Genomic DNA, 13,664 nt, shown 5'->3' with positions numbered 1-13,664 from the left:
CTATATGACTATGTGAATTAATTATATTCAATGACCAATATTTTATTAAGTTTAAAGTTTTAATTTATTTGTACAATAATGTGCAGTGAAATCGTTTAAAAATAACGATTAACATGTACCGATCGATATGGCGATATCTGTATTTTTACTTTCAAATCATACAAGTCTTTACGTATATTGTATTGACGGTACAAATAAGCACGAGTACTAAACGAATAATAAAAGGACATGTACATTTGTCGAAGAAACCGTTCAGCGACAGCACTTTGACAGGTGTTTCGTGTTTATATTATTATTTGTACATAAATCTTGGCCACTAGCGCTTAAGTCTTCTTGTACGATTTCCTGCGAGTGAGTGACTGGACAGATTTTTTTATAAGTGAGTTTGAGTGGTTGTGAAATTTTTGTTAGTGTATTTTTTCCACTTATTTTATCGCGGGTATGTGCAAGTCAGTATGTAAAGATCGTTTGATACATAGCAGTGAGCGATGATAATGAGACTGAGTATTTTTGATCGGAAGATTTGGATCTTTTTATTGCCTGATATTTTTGTTGATATCTGCATTTACAATTATTCAATTCATACCACACTCTCCGTCTCCATGTACATATAATAAAGTAGGTACCCAAGAGCCGCGCGTAAGTACATCATAGATATATATATTATAAGTATATCACATATTTTATTTGTTATCGCATTAAAATATTTTCATGGTTATTCACGAATTTCCATTTATATAAAATATATATTTTATACATACGTATATATATTATTTATAATTATAATTTTTAACTTTAATGTGTGTTTTTTTTTCATATAAGTACTTGACTCTGCAGTTTAATTATATAGTGTTGAATAATCAAAATTATTAGCGAAATGTTTATACTAGTCATTATTACTCATTATTATGTAAACATATTACAAATAATGACTATTATGTCTATTTACTCATTTGAGAATGATTATTATCTACTTAAATTTCATTATAAGAATCGTTAAATTAATTGTACAAATGACAATGTTCATATAATAAACAGTAGGTACTTACGCAAATACTAAAGTAAAGATGCACTTAAAAGCCTACATTTTGGTTTTTAAATGTATTATTACTCGTATAATAATTAATGAGTATTTATTTTTAGATACCACTAGATCACCTTACCATATATTTGCTTTGTTTTTATTAACATGCATAATTGTAATTTATATCTATAATCAAATATTCGACACATGATATTACTAGCTAATACTTACGTACTTACTAAAAATTATCTTACCTCATGTCATCGAAAACTGTAACGATTAGACGATTAACTCAAATAACTATAAATCGATCACTAACAAGTGGCATAATTAAAGGAGCGTTTTGGCAGTTCAAATTTCAAAAAATAAATCCACAAAGTGGTAGGATCTTAAAAAAAAATCTTAAGGAATAAAAACCGTCTAATGAAAGCCTCACGTTTAAATTTCAGTCATTGTTTTGACGTAATATGTCTATGGTTGGGGTCATTCTGATTTTATTCGACACGTAGAGCGTTATCATGACGTCATGAACGAAACCGGCTCTACACCACCCAAAAAAAAAAATATAAAAAATAAACAAATAATAAATAAATAAAAAGATAAAAAAAAAGATAAAAAAAAAGATAAAAAAAATGAAAATAATAATAATATAATTTATTATAATAAATTATATAAACAAAACAATATTGGTTGATAGTTATTTGACGATGTAGTCAGGTAGAAATTAATAGTATATTTTTGCAATTTTAGCTCATCATCTCTCATAATAATTATAATAATAACTTATTGCCGTAATAAATTAGTCATTAACCATAAGACATATACATGTATCTGCATGCAGTATGGATACTCGTTAGGTTATTTTAATTTAACGACGGTGTATTTTTAATATTTCATTATTTTCCGAGTTTTAGTCAACTTAAGATCGTAAATTTAATATAAATCTTCCCCCAAAAAAGGTGATGTCGTACAGAATAGATAACTTGAATGGAATAGACGAGACCGGCAACTACGGCAAGCAAATATAATAATTCTATGTATTTATTACTCATTGTTTATAACGATAAATACACAAAACGCTAATAAATATTTCACAAATCAACGTATGGCAATATTTAGAAAGTATTTTCTGTTATAGAATCTAAAATCGAAGCAAATAGTAAAACAGTAAACAGGCGTATGCAGGTATACTATATACTATACATTATACAAAATAATTAATTATTTAACGAGACGTTCTGAAGCGGATGAATCCGCCAGAGTCGTTTGGCTATAGGCAAACAATCGCGCACGAATGCAAAACCCATCGAACATGATACGGCACGCTAAATGTAGTAGGAAATGTGACAAGGACGTGATCGTCGTCTTTAAGTAGTCAATTATTGTCGTTGTCACGAATTTACGAAACGTTTATTATACAGAAGGGGCAGACGCGAAACGGCAATGATGTATCGGTCCGGATGATTCGTCGACCGGAACTATTATAATCATTAAACAGTATTATTTGTATTATATATAATATAGTTAGTATAAAACCGCGGTTCGAATTCCACCATTTAAAATTGCTCAAATAGTCAAGTCCATGAACCGCAGCGCTTAACACGGTTGAGACACAATATTATTATACACTTTTTTACGCATCTTTTCGATTTCAATGCTCTGCTATATACGTCACTATGACTTATCGTCCGCGAATACGTTATGGGCTGCTGTACTGCCGATTCCACCGACGTTCAATTTTCAGGGGCCGTGAAAACAATGGTTGACTTAACATGGACAATACGAAAATCAGCTCTCCCAACAGGTTATAGTATTTTTGTCAAAATAATTGTTCTTAACTGGTAACATTCTAACCTTGTTGACCAAAAAAATAACAACGAATGTATAAATTTAAAAGCTTGAAATATTGGTAGAACTTATTTAGTATAGGTATATTAAAACGTTTAAAAACTGTACAAACTAAAGTACGGTTAAAAATCTAATCCCGAGTATAATGGACTACAGATTATAATACAGACGTACAGCAAGTCATTATGAAATGCGATTTAATGTAGTACGAATTGTCTATGTATGTATGTATGTATACTATTATTAATATATGGTTAGATTAATAATTATTATGGTCACGAGTAAAAAAAAGCATATTGTTATCATAAGACAAAAGACATACTTCATTCTAGCATATCTTGAATCGTGAATTTTACTTGTTAAAAACGCACTGATAAAAAAATTAAATTGTTATATTTCATTTTGAAACAGTACAGGTATATGCGATATTAAACGATATGACAGTTGCGCTAAAACATCACCGCTATAATTCGGACCCGAGAAATAAGGATGTAGTTCTATGGCGTCTTCCGTGATTCTGGCTATGGTAAAAAAACATACCTCTAATAAACACTAAGTATAATAGTAATTGGCTTTTTATTCAAAAACATATTCAGCTATGTTAACCATTACCATTGAATGTCAATCATTGTATTATAATACCCTAAGGATTTATACTATACGGTCGATTAATTCTTACTCTGTGAACTGCGACAATGATAAATCGGTTAGAAAAACTATAGTTTTATTTTATATTTATATTAATTATTCAATTATATAATATTAATATTATTATATAATTATTGGTCCCTCGTCCAAAAATTACCGTATAAGTGTTTATGACTGCATTTGGTAAGGACGGGTATTTGCAGAAAATATTATATATCGATGTGCAGCACATTTTTGTGCGGTATTCATAGCCGCGCAATTCGACGGGGAGGGGATGGCGTGGGCCATTAGAGACTCCAATTTTGAATTTATAACACCCTCGCAGTCAATGATGCCATTTGTGGACTAACTGAAAAAATAAGAGGACTCAGCAAGACAGCAATCGCAATTTTTTCAAGGAAATTGTACTATATTAGGTAGTAGTCACTGTCCGGGTAGGACCACCTTTACGTGTACCGTAAAAATGTCATTTTTCGACGTCATTTGCGATCGACGTGCACCACACGTCGAGAGGACGGCGATGGCGACTCTATCGCGACCCATGGACGTCCGGTCCAGCCGCCCGACGTCCGTTTACGCGCGTGCGAAACCCAAGGCCGTCCGACGACAGAAATAATGCGCACGACTTACACAGCGCGACGTATGTTGGACGTGAGAACGCGTGACAAGGACGCGATTTATTTCCAATTACTTGCAACGCAACGACGACGTTTCCGTTCGAATAAGGAGAAGAAGAAATATCGACTATATATAGTTACGCGCGAGTCCGGCCACCGCTGCAGCCGCCGTTCACTTTACGCGCGCGTGGACAAAATACCCGGGATAACGATGTCGTATATTACATAAGATACTCGAAAGAAGAAAAATCATTAATCGACACAGTCGGAAACGGAGCGAATCCGACGTTTTAATAATATACTCATGGACATAATAACATTACGAACCGCGGAGCATATAGTATATAACATTATATACCTATTATATATATATAGGTAGATACATTTTATGGTCACGAACGTTTGACCGAATGCCGAGTGGGTGAAGGCGTCTATATATATATATATATATGTAAGTATATACTATGAAAACAAAAAACCATCCAAAAAAGTTTTCGGAAATTTCCATTTTGACATCCGCCTCATCATTCTTGTATGGTATATTAGACACTGATGACTGATGATGTCAATATTACATATATATATATATATATAAACGCGTCAAGTGCATAGAGGTAATATATTATTAGTGGCCGTGTGCGATTCACACGATTCAATAACGTCATAAAAGGAAAAATTCGATTAAGACGTTTAAAATACGTGTAATCAGTAACACGCATAATAGTCGAACGATCGATTTACATTATTTACATTCTAATCGGTCGATTAACGTTACAATATTGACGAACGTCGTCGGAACGTCATCGCACTTAATATTGAATATCTTATAAATATTGTGTTCAATAGACGCGCACCGTTGTATGTCTGTGTGCTATCGTCGTTTACCCGTGTACAGAAAATAAATAAATATGAAAAATGAATATACGCTTCCGCGAAACAAAATAATAAATAACGCTCGTACAACGTGCGTCACGCAAAAACGTAAGAAACAACCGTACGGGTGTAACGCGTGAGTGATTTGCTCGATATTCCGTACTACGGCGGCCAGTGAAATGAATGTAAAAAAAATTTTTGGGGAACGAAGGTGATTTTAGTCCCCCTTTTATTTTTTAAAGTTTAACCCTGTAAAAAATACCCGATACGCCTACACGTTGGGTACATGTATAGTATAGCGTTCGTCTGTCATTGTTGCAGTGGTGGGGGCTTGTTAAAATTTTTGAAGAATAAGCCCATCCAAGCCCTCTTTATTCGTGTAATAAAATATAACGTCCAATTATTTAAATTGAACATACGACTATTATATGATACACGGGACGTATGACGCATGTTTTGTGAAATTAATTTTACTTTGCAGTATACGCGTTGAAGAGTTAATTGGAGATGGATTTAGAATATTTGGATAGATTTAATTAAGAGTCTTAATTTCGGTGCTCAAGAGATGTGCCCGACTAGCACGTAGTTGTTACCTAAATATACACGAACTGCGCTCAAAATAGCCGGTACTCGGTAGAATGAAATAATTTATACGAATTGCGCCCGAAACACGTTTTTTAATTAAAAATCAGTAGTTAAATTAAAAGTCTCTGCTTTAATAAAAATATAACTGTAGAATAAAGATGCCCTGAAACAAAACAAATATTATTTTAAAAATTAAGAATATTTATATTTTATTCACTGTAGTATCAATTAATTTTCATTGACATATTACTTTTTCCATGTACAAGCAGTACAAGTCGTCTTTTTAAAAGTCTAAAAATTAGTAGATTAATACAATATAAAATGTGTAATATTTAAAATAAATATACTTTATTTATTATATAATATTATATATATATATATATATAATTAAGTATATGGTATATTTTACTTTTTAAAGCTAATATATGCTTATACACTGCGTTTTGTCTACAAAAAGCTGTACTTAGTTAAGTACTTAATTACTTATACACTACAGTTTTTCGTTGAAGTATTAGTTTTTGTTTATATTTTTTATTGAAGTACCCATACATTACACCTTATTGTAAATGCAATTTTATAATATGAAAAATTGGACAACAATTAGTTCAAAAATATAAAAATGGCCCTTTCTTTGAGAGGGGGGGGTCGAGACTCGCCCATTTTAAAATATTCGATATGCGCGGTCGCATTTCGTCTGCGTAAACGTCGCGCCGGGAGTCGTGGATAAAAAGCGCTTTTCACCGGCCGTCGTGGATAAAACGAAATACAAACTCCGTCCGCTGAATCCGGATATAAATAAACGCGGTCTCGTGGACCCGAGGTCTTTTTTCGCACGAACACACTACACCACGCCGTGCCGCCGACGTAGAATCGCATTTTGTCTTTTATTTATAGTCGACACGATACACGAACAGACCGGCGTTCCGTACGGTGATGCACTGCAAACAACGAATTATTAATCACGTTTGTTTGTCGAACACGTCATTATTATTACGTTATGATAGTGTATAGGTGCCTGCTGAATTGTATTATATCATGTGTGCGCGAATAATTGCGAATAATCATCGCGGACGCACCACTCGTCGGCAGCGGCGGTTTCGCGGCTTTTTCCGTGACTCAGCACCAGCACACTGACGTGTTCAGCGTTCAAAAATAAACCGATACGTCGTTTTTACATGCATTTCCATCGCGGTACATTATATACTATAATATAATATGTCATAATATTGGGTATAATTAAATAATGCGTGTACAGCCGCTGACGACTGAAAACCATCAGAGCGTATCGTTATTATTATTATTATTATAAACGTACGCGCGCATATTTTTATATAATGATCATATTATGTGGTACATTATATAGGCGGACTTGGGTGATTATGATAATGTTATTACGTACCTAGTGAAAAACTACTGTCCGTCTTATCTTCGCATTTACAAAACAATATATTATTCGCGGTCTCCTGCGGAAAAATGTTTTTACTTTTTACTGCGTTCAACAAACGTTTTTTAATAATGTGCCTGCGATAAATGAAAATAATATAATTGTGTTTTGGCGATAAACTTTTCTCGCGATGTTTCTGTCATGGTGTGCTTTACTCTATGCAATGTTACATTCGATACTATATATATATATATATATACGATGTCTAAATCAATCGTCATTTTAAAGTCGCACGCTAAAGGGGTACACAATAAAACATTTAAGCATTTGACATACATTGATCTGATAACCGAACAGACGTAGTAAGTGCATATGCAAGGACAAGGACACAAAGTGATTCACCAAGCATGCTCGCCTACTTTTTTTTCTTTAGTAATACATTTATACAAATTTTGATTTTCAGATTTTTTAAGTTTGCGTCAGCAGGTACCACATATTTAAATTATTTATACCATTTAAGGAGAGTGTTCTGTGATAATACAAAGCAATGTTTTGCAATCAATTATTGTGCAAATTATTCTTTTTGAAAATGTTGATGTATTAAAATACATATTCAAACGAGTAGATATATGTACAAATATTAAAAAATGATTTTCTTTAAACATAAAATAGTAAATAGTTTAAATAATGCATCTATTTTTATTATACCCAGACAATGTGTACAAATTATGACGTTGATATAGATTAATATTAATTACTAAAATGTTCAAATTATCACAGTCCCCATTAAATCTTCCAATCTCACTATCGCATAACCCCATTAATCATAGCTCATAAAATTAAATAACTCGAAAATTACCTTCTCGTTCAAATTTTTATCTAGATACATTTTCAAAAAAGTCATCTAGACTAAGAAATCGAAATTTGAAAACAATAAGTTATTTGTAATATTTGTATCACTCCAAAATACTCCTTAAATTTTATGCAAAAAAAAATGTAAGATTTTAAAAATATGGCTCTTAAGTGTATTTCAAAGTTTCAAAAATCAAAATTTGAATAAATAGATTATCAAGGAAAGATATGGTGATGAGGTGAGCATGCTCGGCGAATCGCTCTGTATTATATTATAACGATTATTATTTATTAACGCAGAAAAATAAATAACAAATTACACACGATATATTTAAATAATGTGTGCATATACATTTTCGTGTTTAAAGCGTACAATTATATTTTTTATTATTAAATAGGGTCATAAGCCTCATAGGGTGTACGCCATACGGTTGACTTTATCGATATTATTTTTACACGGACAATATTACAGTATTACGTAGGTACATGCCATGGAGAATTCAAGGCATTCAAAAATATGTTTTAACTTTTAATCATTACTAAATTAATATTTGGTCATGGTTTTTGATATTTTGAACAATAAAACAATAATAGTATAATACATACATCTGCCTAAACTATTTGGGCTAAATATTTAGAAAACCGACTTATCGAGATAAATAAGGAACTAAAAAAGTCGTACTGTACCTATATGTTAATATGTTATACAGATATTATGCACGGTTATTTTATAAAAACGAAAAATTCCAAATTGGCGTCACTCGATATAGTCAATACAGCAGTATTTTGAGTTTGTGACTTTGTGTCACACGACACGATTTACGAGACAAAAACTGGGATACCGTCCAAAATTATATTATTATGATGGTCGACCGTAAGATCGAGCGTTTTACGGCGACCGCAAAGAGAAAACGCCGGAAAAGAAATGTTTATATAATAAACAATAATATAATACTTCACGGATGCCTATTGTAATTGTTAGAACAGTATGCTAGTTAGATTAGGTTGCTCAAAAAAAAAAATTTAAAAAAATAAAAGTAACCCGAAATGTCTTTCGTTGAATTTCATCTGTAGAAAAACTGTACTTTATGACTTATATAGTTGCATACTTAATATTTATGTACATAAACTGTTTTTCGGGACTATTATATAATATTAATATTTAATCATTAAAATGTTTATTGTTTATCGACATAACGTTGGTAATTAACTTAATAATTAAAATTTTATTTAAGTTAATATATATAATATTTCCGTAATAATTATATCTATAGAAAATAATCGGTTTTATTGTAATTTATAAAAGTGCAGTCTGTGACCTTCGACTTAATGACATAACTGATAGTATGGCATAATAAATGTATTTCCCGTTTGTTATAATATTACCTATATTATAAATGTATATATATATATATATACCAATTGTACGTGTTATACGTAGCGTATATAACTCATCGAAAAAGTAATATATTTTGTTCGCAAATCGTAAATTAAGTAAGAACGCTGCTTCGATTATTTAGTCGAATTCATTTTTTTAGCTTAAATAATGTCTTATTGAATTTTAGTTATTTGTTTATCAATATTATTTGATTGAATAACACGATGGACTGACACAGCACATAATATACAAGACGGCGGCAAGTTGGTTTAATGTATGATACAATTATTTTGTCAATATAATATTGTTTGGCAACTCTAAATCATGATTTTGACGAATAGAATATTTACAGTTATTAACCGCGTCCGAGTTTAAACAGGATATCGCTGAATGTGTTCGTGTCCGACGTGTCTATAATATATAAATACATAATAAAGTATGTGATATATAAATCATAAACGTACATAATAATATAATACATATATATCGTATAATTTGATAATTGTCGGTAAAATTGTATACATTTATATATTAATATATTGTGCATTTATACCTATAAACATCGATGACTATATGGAAACGGTATACAGTATTATATTATAACGGATAGTTATATGGTAACAATGGTTGGATTTGTTTCCATTTTTCATTAGGTACCTGTTAAGGAATACTTTTAAAATTTTAAATATAATTCGAAATAAATTATTCAAACCGTATAATATGATAAAATTGAAGATCCTAATAGACTAATAACGTTATTTCTCATCATTGCTGTTATCGCGTACTTCAAGGTTTAATAACAAACATTTAATATTTATTATATATGCGTATAATGTACAGACATAGATTTTCAGTCTCTCTGATTAATCATCGACCGCTATTCGTTTAATCTCAAATAATTTCGTTGTAAGTTCGATGCAGTTATTATATAGAAGATGAACGATGATGATACAACGTCCAACGAGCACTATACACATAAGCAAATTTAAATAATATTTATTACAAATCTATAGTTATTTTGAGTATCTGTATATAGACACACATTTAGACTAAAAACTAAATATTTACAAGTTTAATGTAGATGGTAAATATAGTACAGTGCCAAATCTTCAGATTGCACACAGTTTATTAGGCACAATATGAGTTAAAGTTGTAACAGTACAGTAATGTACACGCCTAGACGCTTATTGTAACCCATAAATTAGTTTTACAATACAAATTCTATCAATCAGCGTGAAAATTAGCAAATAAAACATACAACGATTTATAAATGTACCTTTGTACAATATAAAAAAAATATTGGCAGTGTGGTTACAGTGTGATTTGCCGGCAAGTTTATCACTGGTGGTCTCTTTTTATTTGTGTATTTAATTGTAACCTATACTTTGTTGTAACTTTGAATAGACAGTATACACTTCATTCCATACCTACACAATTCTAAAGTTAATATTTATTTTTTGATTCTTAAAATGTATTTACCCGTGATGGGTACCCATAGAGCTTTTTCGCTGGTAAAGCATTTTAAGAAAGAAAAAAAATATATCAAGTTTAAAAATGTGTAGTGGAAATAGTGGAATGAGTTGAACATGCCGAACATGGTTTATTTGCAGAACTGTGAAATAACAAATCAAGTTATTAAATACAATTATTTATATATGAACAAAAAATACCAACAGAAATCAGTTAGGTGATAATAATGATGGCGAGAAAGTATAAAAATTCATTTAAGATTATTTAACTTGTGAAAAATAAAAATAAAAACCGTGGACAAGGACATACGTGTCCAAAAACAAATACATTTTAAGACGCGTAAAAAAAAAATAAAATATTCAAAACATAAGAAATTGATGCATAATGTGAAAGCTTAAAAAAATTGGAAAAGATCCACGGGCACCCGCATATAAATGCATTTTAAGATTTGAGTATTTGACTTTACACTTTACAATTGTATATGTGCGGAATCATAGTGATTATTGTTTATTTTTAGTTACAAACCAAATTCATTAAATATATTTAATAATAATATAAATAAATAAAAATAAATCATCAGATATGGTAAACATGCCGGTAGATCACATATCACACGGCATACTTGTAACAGTTATAACAACACTTATTAAGTACAATTTATTCAAATTTTTAACACTTTTTACAACGAGTACATAGGTAAACTGTTTTATTAAGTTTTTAAGACTTCGGAATCTAAGGTTATGAAGCTAGCTTACAATTATAACCAATCTTCCATCTACGCGCGGATATTATTATATTTACGCCATTAACGGCTTAACATAGAAAATGCTAAAGAAATAAATCTATTACTACACTGTAAGTAGACGTACAGAAAACCTAGATAATATATTTCTTTATTATTAAGATGAGCCACGGTGGCTGGGTCATTAGCTGACAGTTTTTCACTTATAAATTAACATTTCAAGATGTATTTAAAAATCTTTTTTTGTACATACGAGTATGTACCATATAATTAGTATTCAATTTACTATATTATATTTCACAATGATTATAGTTTAGATATTGATTGATTATAGTTTAAAAATAAACTTGTGTTCGTAAAAAAAATATATTTATGTATTATTAATTAAAAATCTTGTTATATACCTATAATATGTTGTAAATGTTATAATAGTTATACACATTTATAAATGTTTTTATAATTTTATTTTACATATTTGACCATTTTTTCGCTTATAAATGTATATTTGGCTAATTTTAAATTAGGAGTGTATTTTGTAAACATATTTTTACTATAAATATCACTTTTTTGTCAATAACATCATTGTCAAATATCAAAAATTCCGTATTTTGTTTTTAAACAATTAAAAAAATATATTATAATGAATTAAGAACTATACTAAATTGTTATAACAGAAACCTTAATAATAACTATTTTTCGTGTAAAAATCTATGTATAGGATGTCAATCTATCTTATCATTATTCATAATCATAAGCATATAAGGAACTTAAATAAATGTGTAGTCGTGTAGGTGTATTAAAAAAATACATATTCAATAATATGTTTAGTTTCACACAGTAGTGGACGAGGGTTACTATACATATAAAAATAAATACACAAATTTTAATCCTCATATTTTAAAAGAATACTTGGAATTATTTATCGCATAAAGTCGCTAGCTATTTATTAATTGAATATGGTCTATAAAAAAAATATATTAGTATAACAATATTAATATGAAACAACAACTATATAATATTGCGCAGAGGATCACGCTATATCTAAAACCAAAGAGTGTCCCTTTACAAATCCGTAGTTTCTATAGTTTTTGTAGAATTGATTGTGCTCTTTTTTAAGTTTTAACGTTAAAAAAAGGTTTTTGTTCGTTTAACGACTTTCTACATACTTATACATTGACGGGGCTCATAGTATATTATTTTAAATACTGCAGGTCATGTGCTACAAAATTATGTCTAGATAGGTACGAAATTTAAGTAAAATAGACATCTATTTTAAAAATAAAAAAACATCGCAGTAAATTTAAAAGTAACAGCTGTCGAGTGCGTCGGATCTTTCTGTATAATTATCATAGTATAAGTTTTAATAATAAATAATAAAACGTTGGACAGGTCGAATAGCATTTACTCGGAAAGTCTAAACGAGTTTTCTTTATTCTTTTCTTATTATACATCATTACAATCTTAACGCCCATCTCAGTGTTGTGTACGTCACGAGATGTACGTTTTTGCACAAATATACCTGCACTTTAATATGTAGGTACGTGCACACAAAATTATAAATATTTAATATACCTAAAAAAATACACAATAATATGCATTTAAATGTATATACGTCTATTGCAGTGTTCGGGTGACGCCACCACTGTGATCGAAATATTAATGGCGTTTCATTTATAACAATTATGATTAAAGAAGATCAGTAAAATAAAAAAGATTACTTTAACGTATCGCATAGATATACTAGTGTACGGATTCGCTGATGACTTACAGCTTTTGTTAATGAGTAATACCGTTTAAAATAAACAACGACGCAAGAGGCATTTTGACCGCACGCACCGCTGCAACACAGTACGGTTGTATATTTATCATTTTGGTGCGGTAGAAAAGGCTAAATTATATGACAGACACTCTTTGAATTAATCACGTTATTTTAAGACGTTCACAACTATATTCTTATACCTACACTCTTTCTGCTGCTGTTACAGTGAAGTGATTTGCACCACTGCAAAAGAGTGCATTTAAAAATTAAACCATACCCAGTTACTTACTATATAGTACAGTGCACCAACAAAAACTTGCAGGTTACCTATACATAATTATTTAATATTGATATAAGTTATACCTTATTCAGTTGATATCAGCGTTATATAGTTTAGTATTAGTGACATAGGTATTAATAGTTAATCTAATGTACCCAGTAGTCCCAGTAAGAATGGACGTAGGGGTGATTGAGGGACATGCCC

The sequence above is a fragment of the Rhopalosiphum maidis genome, chromosome 2, assembly GCF_003676215.2.
Source record: "Rhopalosiphum maidis isolate BTI-1 chromosome 2, ASM367621v3, whole genome shotgun sequence".
Lineage (NCBI taxonomy): Eukaryota > Metazoa > Arthropoda > Insecta > Hemiptera > Aphididae > Rhopalosiphum > Rhopalosiphum maidis.
The sequence above is the reverse complement of the archived record's forward strand: the minus strand, read 5'-3'. Positions refer to the sequence as shown.